The following is a 19049-nucleotide window of genomic DNA, read 5'->3' on the forward strand; positions in this document are numbered from 1 at the left end:
TTCGTGCAAGAACTTCGACCGCTATTGTGGTGCCTTTTCGTGGAAGTTTGGAGAACAAGGTGGTCGCGTCTGCGATGATGCTAAACCCCCAGGGTGACGTGGTAATCTCGGTGTCTTCGCGGCAAAAGTTTACCCCGTCCAAACATCAACCAGAGATCTCCGTTGAGCACGATGGAGGGAGACAATTTCACAGACGATTCCGTTGGAGGTTCCAACGATCCACTGCCTTTTATTATTTCATTTTATTCGCGAACTGTTGCCCCTGTGATTATTGTTAAATCTCCCCGTTTTCTTTCACTCTTAACGTCTTACGGCGACAAAATCCGTGAAATAATTGGAAACGTTTTACCTGAAGTTTATCGTCCATTCTCTATTTCCATATCTAAGGAGACCAATTGTTTATTCCTTTCACGCGGAATTTTATAAATGCGAAGCTTTGAATAGAAGTACGGCATAAAGCCTAATTCCAACGGGTCGTTGCGAAATGCAAAATAATTCGAACAAACGAAAATCAACGAATTATCCGGGAAAAAGCGATTAACAAGCACGTTAAAATCACATCAAAACCGCAGGTGGGTTGGCGGTTTTCATTTTCCGTTCAATTATTCATATCTACCATTATTTGTTTGGAAGAATGATATCGTACCGTTGTTATTAACTCGTCATAATGTACGTGTAGAACATATACAATTGTTACGTCGGTTTCGAATTTCGATTTCTTTTAATATACAATTTTAATATATAATTCTATCGACATAATAATTTATCCTTCAGCAGATTGATCATAACAAAATTAACGAGCAGTTCTTATTGTTTCAGTTCGTGTGACGTGTTTGCGAAATTACACGTTGCTATCGTGTGTACGATGATATTTTTCCCTATTCACAGGATATTTTACTCGGCTGTATTAAATATTATAACAGAGACAGCTGAAATTTTTAAGCAATCCATTTTAAGCTTTTTTTTTTTTGCGAAATAGGGCCGCGTTGCATCCGATGCGCCAACTCGTATTCAGACGGTGAACAATGAGACTCGTCGAGTTTACATCGTATTCGTTCGAGGGAGTAGAATTTTTAAAGCGATTTCCATCCCGTTTCGTCCCACCCCGGAACATTTTCTGGAACATTGACGGAGCATTGTTTTTCCCCGTTTTAAATATACACGCCGGTCGTTTGTTTCGTATCAATATTGGTTGCATGCATTTTTCTACTTTTTATTTGCTTTTCAAATTTCGTACCCGATTTAAAAATCCTTTGTTCGATGAAGTTCGTTAAATAGTATGACCGGTTTCGTACGAAGCTACGCGTACCGTGATATGCATATGATAGGTACTGAATATACATGTACACCAATAGAAACCTTAACATCACGATTCTCGTGAGATGTGATACTCATTTCGTCTATCTCGGCAACGATATTTTTTCTACGAAGGCAGCGGATGAAACATTAAAACAAATGGCGACATTCATACGCTACGCAGCTCGTGATACACATATGTATCGCGATACATGTATCTCCGTGTGAAACCGATCTGTGGGAGTGAATAAATGATATCCCTGGCAGAGGATGTACACAGGTACAAGAGAGTATTCGAACACTTACTATTTTTATTTATTTTTCAATTACTGCTCCTTTCTTATTTAACGTCTTCTTTTAACGTATCATTACGAGCTCGGAAGAATGTAATCGTTCCAAGTAAAGGTGTTTTACCTTCTACCGAGGATGGCCAATGCGCAAACGCTGCAGGCTGGGCACAAAAAACGACTCGTAATAGATGAGAAATTGCTGAGAAATGGCCACGATTTTCGCGCGAGAAACACGAAGCCGAAGATATAGGAAGTCGTAATAAATACGAGCGACGGTGAACGAGCGATAAAGGCGATCGAGTGTTTCGAAGAAACCGTAAAGCAGACTTTTATGTACGGCAGTAGGTATCAAATCTTCACCTAGGGAATATCTGTCTGACCGAAGAAAACGAGCGCTGTCATTTTTATCGGTTTTCAAGATATTATCAACTAACGACAAAGAGTGTGAAAGAAATTCTCTTCTCGCTAGAAATAATTTTCTTTCATTAAATTTGTGCTTGTTACATTCAACGTTTCTAATGTTCTTTTTTTTATTGTCCACGATACGTTAATTGAACGCCCCTTTGACTCGTTTTATAGTATTCTTTTATCCTAAAATAAATTGCGCTATCATTGGAAAAGCAATCTCTAAGCAGCGGAACAGAGTGTTCCGGGAACAAATTACTCGAGAAGCGATTTAGGTCATGCGGTCTTGTTTCACGTGTGAGGCGTAGCCTAACGTTGCCAGGGAAAATTTGTGCTTGCTTGCTATCGGTATTACGTCCCAACCAAGATACGTTTATCGTTGATATTCGATATTTCGATGAGGGTGAAAATGGGACGGAGAAGCCCAGACAGCCGAATTTCACAGCCAGTGAAGACTCTGGGACGTAAGATCGGTCCTTTTCGAAGGAACAGCTTTCGAAAGCCTTCGACATCAATCTCACTCTCTCCTTTTATTCGGCTCGAATTCGCGTCGATGAGTAATCCTAAACCACCAAACAAACTTCCAACTGGCATCGAATGTTAGCCACTCCCTTTTTTGTTGGCGTGTTCAGCTTACTCAGTTATATTACTAATATTGGTATTTTTCCTAAGAACGGTCTAATAATCTTAATAATAAATTTGTGAGATCTTGACCTGTAATCGATACTTCTTAAGTTTTTAAAGATTACTAGAATCCTTCTCCTTTTCTTATCTTTTCATTTCTCGATTAAATAAAAGAGTTTAATAATACGTAAATTTATTATTAAATTTCATTAGTTATTTAGATAGCCAATTTTCTAAGAGCGTTACAAAATCAATTGAATAATCAGTCGAATCGTCGAAATGATATGCGTCCAGGTGTCAAAAGATTATAGTTGTAACTTTGAGTAGGCGTTTATTGAGCCGTGTGCAATTTTATGCACCTGTTGATATATGCAAGAGGCGGTGAATTAAAGCGATCCGTTTCTTGTCAAAGAGCGTTTCGCTTTTCGAACGATCTCATGAAATGTCAAACACGAGCACGTGAAACGAATATCTTGCAGTCAGCCGCCGTGTCTGGTGCAACGTTGACTCGACTACTTGCGCGAATCGACAGCGTTTGTCGTCGTTGAATTTTCATTCGAATTCTTATTTCGAAACGACCGGTACGCGTTTTACGCTCATATCGTAAATAAATTGCTCGACGAGTGTTCGTGATGTACGTTCGTGATGCACGTTCGTGATGTACGTTCGTGATGTACGTCGATATACGTAGTAAGCAAGGATCATCGACAGAGGCAAGGTTGTTGTCGATCGATGGCATCGACGATACCGCGTCGCTTCGGTGAAAATTTCTGGCTGATAAAATTCAACGCGGTGCGAGCAGCTACAATTACTATTTAATTCGCGAAAATAACCTTTGTCCCATGGCGGAGCAACGAAACGGATCATTAGGAGGAATTTGGTTAACGCTGCTAATTGAACGAACAGTACCATCTAATTAACAACAAGATTAATACTATGTGAATGCATCATCGATACAGGTTCGATTTTATATAATGGGGTTAAAAATATTTGCAATACAAATCGCGTGTGTAATTGCGCGGGGACTGGATGGTCTGTTGAATGACGTTTGTTAAATGTAATAAAGAATCGTCTGCGTTGACAATAGCAGGGGACAATCCTTGCTTAGCTTTTGTATAAAATGCAAAATAAAGTATAAAAAATGGTATCGTTCGAATAATTACAGCATCTGTGTGTTATTTTATGGAGACCGTGAAAAATATATCGTTGGAAAGAAAGACAGGGATTTAGAACGAAAGGTTCTTACAGGTTTCGATGGAGGATCGCGACGTTAACAAAACGTGACAAAAAAAAAAAAAAATACGAAGACGTCGTGAATGACGCAGAAATTATCAACGAACAATTCTTCTGTCTTCTTGAGTCAGCGAGAAAAGAAAAGTGAACAGCGTAGAAATGGCATTTACTGGAATCCGGAGGGGGCGGACGGCCGAACAGGGCGTTGTTCGACCGAAACGAGGGTCTCGTTGACAGACAGAAACACTCACACGTGTCGTGCAGACAGAAGGTCTGGTATTAACGGTGATGAATCGATAAATTGTTATCGAACGTACATTTTCCTTTGCTCATCGACTGTGGATGAAAAAACGAGGGAAATTGTTAATTGCCAATAAACTTGATCTCTCTGCTGGTTTGGCGGCATAGGTTACGGAAGAGTTGGTTTAAAGAGTGGGGTTAAAAGATCAACGTTTGCAGTGATACGAGAGAAAATTTACAGGGGCGGCTTTTGGTTTCAATACGCGGGAAAAGTTAGTTTAAGTTACAAATATGGAATGGATTAAAAGTCCGGATAAAACGATATGAACGCGTATAAATAGTATGCGAACATGCGGTGTTTGCTTTGCTTCTCTTTCCTTCTTGCTATTCATTCATGAAACGCAGTCGTACAACTCGAAGTATGCATTCGAAAACAAATAACAGAATGAAAGGAAGAAGAGAGAAAAGGAAAAAAAAAAGAAAGGATGAACTATCTTTCATTCAAATTATTTTCCAATAATTTCTACTTTACTATACTTTATCATTTTAAATATAAATTACAACTTCCTGGAGAGATTTTATCCAACACAAACATCACCAAAGCGCAATAATAAAAGAATTCGATGAAATCAATTTCTTCTTTTATAGAATTCCTTACTATATTAAATATCAAGAAATGTCAAAAGACGAGCGCTCGATCGATCGACAATTCTAGACGATCGAGTCTATCGTTAACCATTGGCTCTATTGATCGCCAATGTCAACGCACACCATTGCACGGGGTGGCGAGATACACGCGAGAGGGGTGCGTTTTCTTTGCCGGACAAAGCACGCAGTTCGAGTCGAGACTGTTTGCGTTGTTTTGGAAAAATTAACCGAAATACCGATAAAAAAAAATAATTACGAACAATGCGTCGTTACTTACAAGCTTGGACTGTCCTCAGGCGCAACGATGAAATTCACTGGTTTCTTGAAACTGGTCAACTTCGTGGAGACTTGCACGGGGTGTCGGTGTTAGACGGCCATGTTGTTGGAAATTCACCGCCCTCTAGCCGACGCTCGACGAAGTCACGATCCCTTCCCTCGTGGAGGAAACTCACCCCCTCAATTCCACCCTTTTTTGTGCCTTTTGCGTTCCGTTCTCGCGCGCTTAAGAGTACGACCAAGTTCACTAGCAAGTTGCCTTTTTGTTTAGGATAAAAAGTGCTAAGATGGCACGTGGATCTTCTGTCTTGCTAATTTAAATGATTTGTGCTGGTAATTTAAAGTAGACGGGAGATATATTAGAGGACTGTGTTGAAGGTTTCATTTTCACGCGCAGCTAGCATATTAAATTTAATTATACCGTGCTCTATAATTCTATAGCTAGCTTGTCTCTCTATTTTCTTTTTAATTCTTCCGTAAAAAATTGTATTCGTAACATTCTTGATTCAATTTACTGCTGATCGTTGATGATCGTTGTTATCGGTTGGAGATTGAGATTTTTCTGTTGTTTCTTTCCTTTAATACGATCTCAAATTTCATATATCATGCAACTATCGTTACAGGGCTGACGATATATTGATTTAGGTTACTTGCAAACGATTAAAGTTATTTTTATAAGATTGGTTTCTATTGGAACTATTATTTTCTTCAATGTGTCTTTAGGCGATAGTGTTATATCGTGTCTCGGTGTTAAAGAAGCTTAGATAATACTTCGTAACGTGCATTATACAAGGGAATTAGATCGTTAAAGACTTTTTCGAGTTGACTGACTTAAGCTAAAACTTAAACGTGAATTTGCATCGCGTGTTTGACTCGTGACCGCGGCTCGCGCTGAAATTTTCGGAATATTCAGAAACGTTTGAATTATGTATTTTGAAAGGGAGCGCGTCTACTTTCTTGTCTCTTTTCTGTTCTCCTACCTTCATTTTTTCCCCATTCAGAATATTCCTTTGGCTGCGAGTGAAATCTTAAGACGAGGCGCCGCGAATCGATGAATGCCCGCTTTTTAATTAGAAAGACCGCACGTTTTAATTAAAAAAATCTCCCCGTTGCTTATTCAGACAGTGAATTAATAGCCGGACACGAGCCTGTTCCGTGCCACGACGTCTTTCAGTATTCATGAATGACCTCGAGCGCGATACAACTTTCGCCAACCTTTTACTTCGATGCGAGCAATCTTAAATTCGATCGATGGTAACTTTATTGGAAAATTTCACTGCCTTCCACGAGATTGTATAAAATAATCTTATTGAAAGTCGAAGTACCGAATACTCTTCTAATTTCGCTGTTACGTAGTTTATTCGAATCAATTTGAAATTTTATTATAAACCATGTAACGGAATAAACAAACCTGGAAGAATAAAATAAAATTCGTTTAGTTACCTTCTTCTGCGTATCTTTTGAATGGTAAATTAACACAGCATTCTTAGAATAAAATACGTACACCCCTGCTCATAAATATTAGAACAGCTGGCGACCTTATACGAAATTGTGAAAATTCTGAAAGGCCTATTCAATTCTACCTGAAAGGAGGAACGAACGAACCGATTTTCCGGCTCACGTGTCTAACAAACAATCAGTCAACGTCACATAATAAAGACAAACTCCACAGTCCCTAAGCTCGGAATTGCAACACACCGGAAGTTCCCACGCGAAAATAAAGATCGTGTGACTCGATTTCGCTTATAATTACGTCGTTGATCGAATCGCGTCGTCTACGACCACAGACAGTGAAAGCTTGTCAACTCTTTTTCAACCTATACACGCAAACGCATGAACACGCGAAAGAGTGTGTGCCTGGTGAAAGACACTTGGACGTGTGTGCTCGAACGACGAGTACTTCCACCCTGTGCAAGATTTTTTCTGCCGTCGTGGCGAATTTCATTTCGCGGCGTACACACGGAAAGAGAAAAAGAAAGAGATGATATACGGTGAAGTGGTCGGAAGGTCCCGAGTGTTCTTCAGGCCTGTTATAATTAATACGATCTCATCGATTTCGGACTCGCAAGCTTTATCGTGTCGCGCTGCAGCCACTTTCTTTCGTCGTTTCGCGAGGTCCGCGAATTTACCTCGATGCAATCCCCTCTACGTTGCCTAGCCTGCCGCGAAAAGGTCAATGGGCCGATGTTCGAGAGGCTGGGAATATAGGGCAACGCGGAAAGGGGTGAGGCGCGGACATGGAACAATCCCGTGTGTACCCAATTCATACATTAATTCCGAGGGTAATCGAGCAGGTGGCTCGCGAAACGCGGCGAGTGGAGTTTCGAGAGCGATCGAAACTGTGTTCGGTTCTTCCTTTTGTTTTTTGTTTCTTCTCTCTGTCTACTTGTTTCGTGTTAATGCGAGTTCGTTGGAGTTGGAGGATGTTGATAGATGGAGATAATGATAGATCGATGTTCGAGGATATTGGTTAATGGATCAGATAATGGTTAATGGATCGCGGATTTTTATGGACTTATGGAAAATTTGACGGCGTAAAAGTAGAAGAATGTACGCACGATGCGAAATGTACAGGGTCGAGTTTCGACAGTTACGTTCGGTTCTTCCCTGCTACTTTTTGTTTCCTTTTTCCGACTACTTGTCTCGTGTTAACGCGCGAGCTTGTTAAAGCTTGAGTGAGTTGATAAATGGAGATACAGTAAAACTCCATTTATCCGTACTTTATTTAGAGGAACGAAATTCTCGTTAGTGCACGATTAAACGAGCCTTTGGCTATTGATTTCACTTATCCGAACGTAAACTCCGATTATATGAACGGAAAGTTTCCCGAGTCATATATTCCAGGAAGTCATCGATTATTAGGTTTTGATTAATGTTGCACGATGAACTGTACTTGGTTGATACAAACAAACTCATTACATATTTATTGAAAAATACAATTGAAATCACGCATCGTGCGTTATACCTTACATGACAAAAACAAAGTATATTTCAGCAAGTAATAAAAAATTGTAAAGAATGCATAAACTCTGTTTTGTTTGTTCGACAAACGGAAGGGTGATCGGTGCAAGGCAATTTTGAAAAATTCTACGATGTTTCGTGATTAACGGTTGCTTGTTTTCGACAGGTTGGGAATTTTCCTGAATTTATCGGGGGGCGTGAAGAAGTTTGGATCGGACTTTTGACAGGGCATCGTATATTAGCTGTGGATTTTTAACGGAGGCCGGTAATATCGGCAGAAAACGGAAATTTATATCGTGACGAGAGCTGGATTGTCGGCGGAGAATTGCATTTCGCTGAATTATCACGATTGTGCTAAATTATCGACGTTAGTTCGCGCGTCTCTCTTTCTCCCCCCCTCTCTCTCTCTCTCAGTAGCAGCTTATTCATTTCTAAACACGTTGTCTACCGCGTGCATGAGTTCTAGGGCCGATGAATCATTCGAATAATCGTTGTCTACGTGAAAATGTTTTTTCCGCCGTGCAGTGCTGTCATAATGGACAGGTGCTGCATCGGCCACGCGATTGTTTAATCTTCGCGTTTGTCGATTGCCTTTTGTGCTCGTCGACGACATGATTGGCAATAACATTAGCTCTCGCTAAAAAATCGAATCTGTAACGTACGCTCTCTTTGACGACAGGCTACAATTTTTTCTCTCTCCGTAAAGAAAGTAAAAAATGGATACTCGATACTCGTTACAATTTGTCAGTCATACAACTTCGAAAATCACCTCTCGCTCATCGATTTCGTCAGAGATTTATGGTTTCTATATAAATTCCTCTCAGCCATGAATTTTCCTGCTCGTAAATTCGCCCTATCAAGTCTAATAAAATCACCGTCTTGCGTCTACCCTTCAACGAACTATGCGACTCTAAACGCAGCGAACAACGCCTGTACCCTTTCCTTTAATAACGAGCTACGACCATTTGTCAGAGCTCTTAACCGTGTCAGCCATTGCTAAGTTCAAAAATTCCCATTCGCGGGTCAAGAACGCACGCGACGAGAGCAAGTTTTAGAGGAGTAGGTTCGTATGGCGAAGCTCCCTAATCGAAGGAAGATTCACGGGGTCGCGAGCTACCTGTTCGAGGGGCGAGCATTCATCGCGAACAAAGGCACTTGAGCACCCTTCGCGTTCTTCTCTCACTTCTTCCGGGCCTCTAGCCCCGTGTAGAGGGTTGAAAGTATCATCTTGAAAGCCGATCGCGCTACTCGCAAGTCGACCAGAGCTCGTTCAGACTCCGCTTCTCTCATTAAAAATTCACACGGGCGGAGTGTTCGCGGGGCTTTAATCAATCGGCCGCTTAAGCGTTGCGATCCCTTTCTTCTTAGTCTCAGAGAAGCCGGAGTCTGTCATTCTTAAGCTTCTCTGCAGCTTTTATCGCAGTGGAATCGGTTTTTGGGATTTTCGACCAGGATGAAACTGCGATGATGCTTCCATCGGATACTGCGCTTATTTAGATCCGATGGTGATTTTAGCACACTTCTCTTGCGGTATTCTAACTGTTGCACCGTGTCTGAAGTTTGACGTTAAGGATTCTAATTTAAAGTTTGTATTAGGTTGTAACAGTTTAAAAGTTTAGTTCAGTCATATCGTTAATTAATCTTACGACATCAGAATAATCGTTTTATTTGACTTTCATCGTGCAACTGGTATCACGTGCTCTAACATTTTCTAACATTTTAACATTTTAATACAACCAAGTGAACGAAAAATATATGTAGAGAGTAATATAACGAATTGAAGGCGCGTGCTTTTTGATTAGACGAAAAATATCATGTCTCGTGATTGATATCACGATGTTTGGCAGTTAAAATCTGGCTTCTTTATTAGAGGCTAACGAAACTTTTACGAGTTCCTGATCAATCAGGATATTCCTCTTTAATTTACCTAATGAAATTAGGTAATTGAAGGGTCTCGTTCAACCTTGATTATTTATTACATTTTCGTACAGTCTCTTTCGTATGTTATTTTAGTAGCTCGGAGTGACGAACGTGTAATGTGTACATAAGGTACTCGTCAAACATTATGCATGGAAACTTTTAGGTTCTATTTTTGAAATTTGACGTTAGTGGAACGACGGGACTTATCTATGTTTAACTCAATTAGTATCAAAATATTGGCTGGTTTATTAAGATGAAACTTCAGAATGAATTAGATGGTCCGAGATTCGTTGTTATCAGTTTATTCGCGTGAATTGCGAAAACCGCAAGTTTCAGCTAATTTTTCCGATAGGTGTAAAGAATAGGTGCTTCCTGTCTTATTACACGTAGTATCTATCTATAGAACGTATGTACAGAAAAAATAATCACTCAATTGTAATACAAATGTTCTTTGTTAGGACTGAAAGGGGTTTCTAATGCCGCGATTCTAATGCAACTGAGTTCTAACGCTGGAAGCTCCGTATAAATGTTATATCGCAGTTGCATAAAATTACTTTTACTTTATCCTATGAAACGGAAATAACGACATTCTTTTTCGTAATTTTTATCGTTAATTTGAAATGACAAATATAAGCTGGAAAAATTAGAAGTCGCGCGTTATTTATAAAAGCTGCGTTAAAAAACTAGGCTGCGACACAGTAGCATATGGATTCGTAACTGGCACAGGTGTTCCCGTAATTACGATCGTGTTCACAGAATACATCGTGACATATCGGCGAACTTCATAAGCCGACGTTGCAAGCTTCGTTGCGATAGAATCGCAGTGTGTGCCATAGTTGGTAAATCGATGTACACACGCAGCTCGCGTCTCTGTTTATTCTTCGCTCATCCATCTCTTTTCTCTTCTCTAATCCACCGATCGTGCCGTTTTTTCCCAATTTTCTTTTTGTTTCCTTTACATTTCGCTATCCACTTTGCTACCTTCCTTTCTACGTTCCCTGTACTCTGTCATTTTGCATTCCCTGCAACCACTTGAAAAAACATCCCCCTTCAGTGTCCATTCTTTTACATTATTTTCCTCCTTCTCAACTTTTATCGCAACATTTTTCCTTATTTCGCTTCAAATTTATCCTTTCTAGTCCTTCGACCTGTCTTTGCCGTTCTATCTATCTTCCTCCACCGAATCGTATTCGCAAAACAATATCCCGTCCTTCCAGTTGCTCGTTTCACTTTCTTCCTCTTCTCCCTCAAATCCTCCTCCACATTCTTCCATTTCATTCATTTCTTCGCCTACACGCATACACACGTACATCAATCCTGCGCAACACCTTGTACCACCTTATACCATCTTTCTCTAGCGGGACTTCTTTGCTTTATCGCACAATCCACTATTCCTAACCCCTCTACCCGTCGATCGCGGTTTCATTCTCGCCCTTCCATCCTCCGCCGTCTATCCAACGCTTCCCACATTCCCTTCTCCCTTCTTCTAACCCTTCCTCGCTGTACATCCTCAACCCCTGTACGCCGCCACCCCCACCAAATGAACGAGAGCGCCGGCCCGAAAGCCTCGGTTGAGTCAAGCTCCGGCACGGTTCAGGCGAGTTCAGTCGCGCCATTCGGCCGTGGTGTTCACGTGCCATCGCAAGCTTGCAATACGTCTGTCGTTTCGTCGTCCATAAGAGCGGAAAAACATACCAAAAGAGGGAAGGGAAACGGAGAACGAGAAAGAAAGGAAGTGAGGCAAGTGGATCGCACGCGTTCGATGTTCCCGCTCGGAGAGGCCTGCCACGATCGCAAGGTAGATCCTTAGATCGTAAGCTCGTTAGATGGTTTGTTTTGACGGCAGGTTCCGCGTGCTCGTACTAGTGCGATGTGTCTGATCCGTTTTCATAAAAACTTTTTTTTATTTTATGATCACGTTCGGTTCCTGTTTGACACGCGACCGGTTCTTGGTGCTTTTGTAATAGAAATTCGGTTATCGAGCAATTGGATTGATTTTAATTAGTCTGCTTTTTAAATTTGTGTTACCAGTGAGTCGACGAGGGACCCGTTTGCTAGGGACCAATTTAATTAGATTCATACGGGCTCGATGAAAGAGCGTAGATTGCGATCTGTCGTAGTTTTGGAGGGAAATTGATTTCCGACCCGCGCGAATGAATCGCGTTTCGAATCACCGACGACCGTTCTTTCCTCTCTCCCTACCTCCTTTCGTGGAATCAATTAAAAATCATTTATACGAGGCGGCCGGCACGGTTGCTAATTGACCCGTAAATTTTGTTGATTCCACGTCGATTTGAATCGACGTTTTGCCAGCTGATGTCGCGATCCATGAGGAATTTTTCTATTGGGAACAAATCGATCGAAAAGCCGTTTGCCGATATCTGGAACGATATTAGATTTGCAAAATTCCCATTGAAGGTTGTCAGTCCGATAATTCGCCGGAAATGAAAGGGGAGCTTCTACTTGATTTTCCGTATTTTCAAATATTTCATTTATTTTATTTGAAACGTTTGAGGTATTTTAATTAACTTTTAGTGTATAATTATCATAGATCGCTCGAATCTTGTTAATATTTCATCCACGCTTCAGGCAATTTTTCTTTCAAATCCCCCCACGTCCGACGAGCGTTCTTTTTTGTATCTTTCATAAGCGCAAATTGTGTTTTTCCACACGAGTGCTTTGTATCTCGCGGAAATAGATTTAAATATTCATAATTTAGAATGTTGAATTTCCTCTTGGCCTCGTTTCGCAAGCTGAGTGCCAGAGGGTACGTGTTACCACGATTCCCGCCATTTTGTATAAGTCTAATTAATCCTTGAGAGGATACGGGGAAACTTGAATTAATATCGTGCGACTCGATGCACGACCACAAGACGAAAGAGAGGGAGAGAGAGAGAGAGAGGGAGGAAGAGAGAGAGAGAGAGAGAGAGAGAGCAAATTTCGCGAACGACAAGCTGCCGTCCAAGTGGAAGAAACTTTCCCCGCCAGACCAGACGACATAACTTCTCGCTTTTGAGGCTTCCTTAATTTGCGCTCCGCGTCATTTGAAACCAGTCAGCCGCCGTTTCTACTGAAAACCATAACTGTTCGACAATGTTTTCAAGTGCTTCGACTCATTCTTCGACTACGCCTTGCCTTTAGATTATTTAATTATTGGTTTTCCGTGAACCAGATGACAAGAAGATCGAGGAATTCGTATACGAATAGTTTTGGGCAGATCGGGAAGCTTTACGATATCACGAGATGCAAAAATTCTTGGGAAAGTTCAGGAGTCTTGGGCTTTTAACTTTTGAGACTCCCGAATCTCTTTCGGCAAGCCTTCGTGTATTTTATCTTCTACCGATTGGCCGAACGAAGGGGAAATAGAGAAAAGAGGATAAAAATAGCGATAGAAGATTGAATTGTGTGTGAAATTTATAGAATAAACAAGTGAAGTGCGCGAAGAAGCATACGGCGATGAAAATACGCTAATAATAATTAGTTTACTAAACTTTTAGAAATTTTAAATATATGGTTTATGACAGATTGTTTTACAGCTTACATACTGGAATTACGTTCGTAAAGAAGATTCCAAAGAATAATAAAAATTCGCCAAAGATGGTTGAATGATTTATTGAACTAACTCATTACTTTCTAACTACTTCGCGATTTATTATCTTATGATTTATACTAGTTCGCTATATTTTTACTTTCAAACTTAAACCGTTTTATACTTTTATGACAAGCGTTTCATATTCTATTCACATCAAAACTGAAACATTTAAGAGTCCACGCTTACACGAAAATTCTAAACTAATTCGCCCTGCTAAAACCGAAAATTATCCGCGTCTACGCACTGATAAAGAGTCACCGCAGCGAATTCAATTCGCGTCTAACACAACACGAGACATCCGAAGCACCTTGTCGAGGGTCGCAAACGCGGGGCGTGGTTCAGCCACGCGGATACGAGTCGGATTAATTCGTCGGGACTGATTAATGAAAAAAGAAGAAATAATAAAAAAAAAAAGAAAAATTGTAGCCGAGAACGTGTGTCGAACGCGGGCCGCGGATTTTGAAACGGATAGAAAAAAGCGAAGTGGCAATCGAACGGACGGGGCCACGGAACTGCGGCTAAAAAGCGATATCGTAATTAATCACGTCGCTTGGAGCCGGCTCGAGACATGCTGGATAGGTTGGAAAAACAGGGTGGAACAGGATGCGCGTGTTGCCTCTGGGGGATGATCAGTGGAAGAGAGCAATTTCTAGCGTGCGTTCACCCTCTCAGCTGTTTCATTTCGTTTCTTCGTGCACTCGCGCGTCGTCTGTTCCGCGTTTTCGTTGCACAAGTTAGTTAGGCTCGATTCTAGTCCGCCCCGATCCCGCTCCCCCGGGCTTCATCGGCAACAATTTCAATTTCGTCCGGAAGCCCGCGACGATCACCAACTGCATCGCGCAGTGTTCGAAAGCGGCTGTCTGTTCGGGGAAAAACTGTAATTTTGGTCGTGTTCTATTATCGAATTCTCTTTTTTAAATCTCGAAATTTCCAAAGATCCGTAATTAGGATATCAGTATACGTCTTGCAGATTTTGTAGAGGAAGGCGCATATTTGAATTTTGCATTGAGAGGATTTAAAAAATTTGACGACAGTTTCGGGTACGTGCACTCAGGAATGGTCAATTTTTAACGCGTTTAATTTGCCGTTTTAACGATGATTTTAAGATTTATGCTTCCGGTTTCTATAAAAAGTAACCTTCTTTGTAGTTTAATCTCGAAGTGGGTACTCTGCGCATTAGTATCATTTGTTATTTAACTGTTCCAGTGACTTTATTATACCATATCTATGAACTATGCGCAATGTCTCGTAAGAAAGGGATTCTACGTGAAAAAGTAAATATAATAACTGGAATGGTTAAGCGCCAGACGATGTTAATACTTGAACAGTATCCCATAACTTTTTCGTGGTAGCTGTTTCAGTCGACGAGAACGCTGAACCGCACTCGGCGCTTCTTTTAAACGATAGAAAGCCTTGTTCTACGTCGCGCTGGTGATGGATTTATTTCCCTTCGTTCTGTTTTGGAAACCGATTTCTGGTTATTAGTTTCTACCTTTGTTGCGGGGTTTACGTGGACAGATTGACGAGCGAGCATCGACGGGTCCCCGGGGCGGGTGAAGTTTACAGAAACTCGTTTGTTTCTTCTTTTGTTGCGTCGGTTAAAAACTAGCGACGTGTATTGTCGGGGATATGTTGCGAATTGCAGAAATTGTTTGCCAGTGAAATTTTTTATACTTTTAATTGTTATTTCGCGAGCGGTGTCGAGATTCGTCACGAAAGGGATTTACATTTGATTGAAATCGGACGCATTATGCGTTCATAATACGCCGAAAAAATGGCAGATTTCAACGAATGGTCGAAAGGGAAAAGAAATGAAATCGAACGGGGTTAATCGCTGTACAGCGATAAAATCAAGAGTTTCAAGAGACGAGCGAAAAGAAGAAAAAATTGTGATTTCTTCTATATCATTATTATTTACATTACTACGTATTTTTAATGGCTTTTATCATAAAGTGCTTCACGGATGACACCCAGTTATAATCTGAAAGGGATGTACGTGTATTGATACGTTTTATCGAAGTTGCCTTATTGTCTGTGTTTCGTCAAAAAATTATTCACTTTCGATACATCGAGACAAAAATATAAAATTGTAATTTCATCTACATATTGACATTTATATTACCATTTATAAGTATACGGATGCTTCGGTCGATTTATAACAACACTATACACCATTAATGGTGAATTAATGACTAGAATCACCAGACTATTAATCTAAATTATTTACTACTCTAAAGAAATGGCAATAATGTACTTTGCTAGAGCAAGCAACCTTTTGATATCTTTTTCAAAGTTACGATAAATGATAGTTTTAAAATTATGGAGAGGGCGTAGAAATCCAATGGTAAGAAAATTTGGTACAGAAATAAAAAATCAACAGAAGGCGGTGTCGATTAGTTTAGCTTTCAAAAGGCTAAACTCATTTTTACACCTAATAAATTCCAGATGGAATAAAGTACACCGATGCATTGGAGTTCTTTGAATTGTACGGCACTTTCCCGGAATACGTAAATTGGTCAATATCGATCGACGATCTCCGGGTTGCCCTGGATCTTCGATTTTCCGCAACCAGTGACCTGGAAATTCACGCATCGGAATTTCCATGGATCGTGAAATATATGAAATATTTTCACGGCATAGTGTGTTTTCCTCGGCTTAATTTTACTCTCTTGGGGATTCTTTCGTGCCGGTTATATTTTTCCGCGAGGTAAACTTTCGAATGCATTAAGCGCGGCTTGTCCAATGAAATACGATGGGAACTGGATAGGCTGATGCTGGAGAGACGCGTAATGAAAAGGAATATCTGCTTTCGTGCGCGCGATTTACTCTATTTTGGGTCTAACGTAGTCTAACTCGGATTTCACCTACTTTAAATTGAAAATAAAAAGAATGAAACGAGATTTAATATAATGATATTTACCGGTATAATTTAAAGTAGATGCTAAGCTTTGTAGCACGTACATAGCTAAACTAGATATGATCTAGAGTGGCTTTGTGAAAGTATAAAAATTTTCATGTTTAATTTCGATTAAGTAGTGTTCGTATAAATATGAACTTAGTTATCTTGGACGTGGTGGATAAATTGCACTTCGTTTAAAGTAATTTTATGAAAATATAACAATTAAGATGTTTAATTAAGATGTTTAATTAAGTGGCATTCGCGTAGATATGAATTTAATCAGTCTGAAGCTCTGGTTTATAATCTGTGGAATCGCGACCTCTATGAGGGTCGTTAAGTATTTTTTTAAGGCTTGTTGCCTTTATTTTTCTTTATTCTGTAATACATATTTTTCAAGTATTTTCTTCACCTTATCAAAGATTTTTCTTTATACGAAGGAAAAGGAGATCGCAAAGTTATTTGACTATTATAAAACGAGGTGGCTGTTGAAGAGAAATTTATTAAATTTAAAGCAATCGTAGTTTGAAAAATGGAAAATTAATACTCTCGTAGGAAATAGAATCGATTTGGAAAATTGCAAATATTCCCAATCCACTTTATTTTCAACATAAAAAAAAATCAATTTCGTTCCGTTTGAAATATCTTTAAAGCGTAAACAAACGAGCGACGAAGAAGGAAGTAGCTTAAACGACGATATTCGCGGAATGCAACGGGAAAATTTTAAGTATATCGCGAAGAATCTTGAACGAAATTCACTTATCGTTCTATGCTTCACGTTCGTGCGCATCAAACGTAAGATGTTTCGTTTCTTCTGGAAAATTGACATTGGCACGGAATTCTGAATCGCGATTGAATAGCGTTGGTCGAGTTATCACGAGCTGTGATCAGATTCGATTGAAATCTCGCTCTCCGTTTCTTTTTTATTCTTGAATTGAGAGTTCTGAAACCAAATGAATAATTGAAAATTCTTCCTATATTCGTTTTAGGTTTTTTAATCTCGACGTATATAAGCAGATATTTTTTTAAGATTCACCGAGGTATGAATGGTTAAAAAGCAGGTATTTCATACGTATGTTACGATTTAACAGAGTAGGATATGAATATTTGTAATAATTTAGCCCAACGTAGAAGCAATTCGCGATGAAGAAAACTGCCAAGAAGAAGGACAACAATTTCCAGACATCTTTAACAACACTCGAGACGAACATAAGATGTCTCTCACAACACTGAAGTTTATCCAAAGAAAAGCTCTTACTTTTTCTTCTTCTTCTTTGATTCCTATCGGACAGACGCCTTACGAAGTTCTTTGTAGATATAGTCATCTTACAAGTATAATTGAACTCTGTCGATCTTTACATTTTTGCAAGCATTTTACATTTTTTCTTAAAGGTAAATGAAGAAAATAAAATGCACATATTGTTGCCATTGTTATGTCGATTTGTCTTTGTCGGTGTTTCTTTGGAAAATCAAATATAGTTTCGATTTGCTTACTCGATTCGCCTTTGATATCGGATTTGCTTTGATCTCAATTTTCACATGATTCAAGCTAAAGGAAGTTTTGAGACTATGAAACTGTTAGCGATATCGGGGATATTAAAATTGACGTGTAAACGATGTCTAAATAGAAATTAATACACTCTTGTTCTGTGACAACGTATGATGCACGGGCTCGACACGATTCTGTCAGTGGAAATGAAGCTTAATAGTCACGTTGCATTCACATCTCCGTGTTTACGTCACGTCGATGCCACGTGTTTGCCGTTGTGTAAAGCAAAGGGACAGCTTACAAGGAACGTTTGGACAACGATCGATCCGTCGAATTTTGGTTTGATTTCTCCGGATTTACGCTCTCTTTATCCTTAGCAACATTTATTCAAGAACTTCAATTTATTTGAAAAAAGCCGATATTTTGCTTCTAAGTTCTGAAGAATAAAGTCATTGAAATTTGATTTAACCGTAATTGTCTGATTAAAGATATGCATAGATAAATATATTTGCTAAAAATAAGCAATTGTTCGGATAGTAACAATTGAACGGTAATGTATGTGCACGTTGTGTTAGTATTATGTTATCACATATAAATAAAGCAGGAAAACGCATTCAATTCACTATTCAATGATTCCTCGCGTCGACGCGACGTTTTCAGAGATTCAATCATTATCGTATTCATATCGCAGCACTCGCAAACTATACACATAAAAGCTTTGTTATTTTCCCTTGCATTATATACTTTTTCCTATACATTTTACTTTCGTTTCTTCGGCCACAAGTTTCATATTTCGATGATCGTTGATTCTGATATTAAAACGAAATATCGAAAGGCTAATAAAATTTCCAAGATTTTGACTTATAAAATGACGATGCACATAAATAGGGCGTAATAAATCGAAACGTTAGAACAAAACGATGATTGGGAGGAGACGAAATCATTGGAAATTGAGGGAAACCGGATTGGTCGAGCTGCGGGAGACTGTTGGATTCTTGAAAATTTCATCGCACGTCGTAGTCACGTAAGTCGTTCGGAATTTAATTATCAGAAAGCCGAGCGGGCAGTAAAGTTACATTCGAAAGTTTTCACCGACGTCGTCTACCTTCTGGCTGGCCTAGTTCGATACACGTGTCAAAGTAAACGCGGCCCTTTCGACTGCCTGTCTAATTAGGCGGC

General features: G+C 39.7%; 2 protein-coding genes across 5 annotated transcripts in view; one reads left to right on the forward strand and one right to left on the reverse strand.

The window, feature by feature from the left end:
• Window positions 1-19049, forward strand: part of LOC139996066 (uncharacterized) — a 108386-nt gene that overhangs the window by 33902 nt on the left and 55435 nt on the right. The window contains exon 1 of one of the 3 annotated variants that reach the window (XM_072020118.1): window positions 11487-11691. The exons of the other annotated variants lie outside the window; for them this stretch is intronic. The gene's annotated coding sequence lies outside the window, so the exon portion shown is untranslated. Of the gene's footprint in view, window positions 1-11486; window positions 11692-19049 lie in introns of those variants that run through there. 3 annotated transcript variants of the gene reach the window in all.
• The window catches only part of LOC139996067 (uncharacterized), a 156346-nt gene that overhangs the window by 11494 nt on the left and 125803 nt on the right, over window positions 1-19049 (reverse strand). Inside the window, exon 1 of one of the 2 annotated variants that reach the window (XM_072020121.1) lies at window positions 5014-5416. The exons of the other annotated variant lie outside the window; for it this stretch is intronic. The gene's annotated coding sequence lies outside the window, so the exon portion shown is untranslated. Of the gene's footprint in view, window positions 1-5013; window positions 5417-19049 lie in introns of those variants that run through there. 2 annotated transcript variants of the gene reach the window in all.

Source organism: Bombus fervidus, chromosome 17 (genome assembly GCF_041682495.2).
Source record: "Bombus fervidus isolate BK054 chromosome 17, iyBomFerv1, whole genome shotgun sequence".
In the NCBI taxonomy this organism is placed as follows: domain Eukaryota; kingdom Metazoa; phylum Arthropoda; class Insecta; order Hymenoptera; family Apidae; genus Bombus; species Bombus fervidus.